Genomic DNA, 2374 nt, shown 5'->3' on the forward strand with positions numbered 1-2374 from the left:
CGTCTCCAGGTCAATTCATCCACATTTGTTAAGTACTTGCTTGAATTTAGCACTAGATGTTGGAAATATTTTACATTCGTCAACTCATTCTAATCCCCTACAGCACTCCTGAAAAATACCTTATAGAATAGAAAAATGAAGCTCAGGGAGGTTAATGGACCTGTCCAAGGCCACTTGGTGGATCTGGGACTAGAACCAAGTCCTAGTATTCCAAACACAGGAATTTTTTTCTACACATACCACCATACCCTTCCCCTTTCCCTTTCTGGCCAATCTTGACCCAACAACCAAAAAAAATTGTTGCAGCTCTCCTCTGATTTTCTTTCTGGGGTCAGTGGGTAGTGTATGCATCCCTTTCAGCTGTGAATAGTTTGGTTGTGTAGATATCTGCAATGTACCTTATATATGGCATGCTTAAGAACCAGATTTGAGTTGAACTGGAAAATCTCACGACTAATTTATTTATTTTATTATATACATTGTACTTGGGATTGAAGCCTCTTGAGATCAGTGGGTAAAGTAATGCTAGATAATACACCAATTAGTATTTTACCTTCAAGCCAAAGAACTCAGCATTCCTTCTAATAAGATCATGTTGCCAAGAATTCTCCCCTGACAGGAGTTGAAAAGAGGTTCACCCCACTCCAAGCTCACCTCCTCCCTGCCTTCAGATGCCCTTTCATTCCAAGGTATTTTGTATATGCCTTGAGTCCTTTAATCTGAGTTTATTTTTGAGTCAGGCAGGCCTTGGTTTGAATTCCAGCTTTACCACATGCCAGCTGTGTGATATTAGGTGAGTTTCTTAACCTCTCTGAGCCTCACGGGTTTTTTTGTTGTTGAGATAGTAGTCTCTATGTTGGGATAGTAGTTTCAAACAGAGTTGCCACAAGGATTGAAAAAAAACCTTTGTAAAGCCCTAGGCCTGGCCTCGAGTCTGTGCCCAGCAATGGTCCTCACTTAGACCACCAGGTCAAGATCCCCACAGCTCCACTGCCTCCCAGGCCTTACCAGACACACTCACCCTTGGTTTTTCTTAGTGGCATGACGATGTCAGAACCTCACTGCAGAGCCATTTCCAGGAGATCCTTTCTTCCTGAGAAATTCCTCACCACACAACCGTCCAGCACACTGTCTCTCCCCTTGCGAAGCACCTGACCCTCACACCCAGGGGCTTTAGAAGCCCCCTCCCCCAATATACAGTGCCTTCATCAGAGCCCTTGCTGACTCCAGAAGATAAAGCCACCCAAAATGGAGGACATGCTTTTCCCACCCCACCCCACCACACAAGCAGGCTTTCAGGAATCGACAATGGCCATTGTGTGCTGCTCGCGCTTTCTCTTGCCTGCATGTAGGCTGCACTCAGTGTTCTGTCTTCTGCACAGCGTGAGGATGGGTGAGGACTGCTGCCAATCTGCTCTTGACCCAGACGGTCCAGAAATCCATCTTGGTTGGAAGAGCTCAAATAAACCTTTAACATAGAATGTTTGCACCCCCAGTCAGAGGAAACTGAGGCCCTGTGGAGAGAAGTGATCTGCCCAAGGTCACAGAGAGCCAGAATAGAGACCACAACCTCCAGCCCCTACCTGCAGGCCAACACATTCCCTTTTCCTCAGCTTCTCCCTCCTCAGGAAGCAGTGGCTCTTGGCTGCTTCTCCTTCCGACCCCTTGCCAACAGGATTATCCTGAGTCATAGGCCACTTGATGCCCTCTGGCCGCTATTATGCACTGATGGGGCTTTATAGACCCTGAGAGTAGAAGAAACCGTGAACCAGTGTGAAAAGGGCATGGTGCAAAGGAGGGGTGCCCAGCTAGACCAGTGGGGGTCAAATCCACACCTTAAAGATCTCCAGAGCCTGGCCTACTCCCTCCTTGCTTGGCTCAGGAACAAGAAAAGGTAACCTGGATTGTTGTGGGATCGGATCACACATGCACACAGCTATAGGGAAAGGAAAGGAAATTACTGTCAAATAAAAGGCTGCACTTTCTCCCTGTTTTAGAGTAAAAGAAGAAGTGGCAGACACCCTAAAGCCTCAAGGTTACGATATCTCTGCCCTTCACAGTATCTCTGCTTTTCTCCCTTTTCCCTTCTTCTCCTTCTTTTCCTACCTGTTCTCCCCTCCCCTGTCTTCTTCCTCCTCCCATCTTCTCCCTCTCCATCCTTTCCTCCACCTCCTTCGTTACTTTCTCTGAGTTACATTAATTACTATCTACAGAAGGCCATGCACTTACCATGCAGCGAAGACAGAACTTCCTGAGAACGTCCCTTTCTGAGGGAACATAAAATCACAGTAACAGCAACTGCATCTTGAGGACCTTCTGTGTGCTGCTCCCATCCAATCTGTACGGGGCACTTGATGACAACCCTTCTAAACCT

This window comes from Galeopterus variegatus, unplaced genomic scaffold (genome assembly GCF_000696425.1).
Source record: "Galeopterus variegatus unplaced genomic scaffold, G_variegatus-3.0.2 Scaffold11350, whole genome shotgun sequence".
Lineage (NCBI taxonomy): Eukaryota > Metazoa > Chordata > Mammalia > Dermoptera > Cynocephalidae > Galeopterus > Galeopterus variegatus.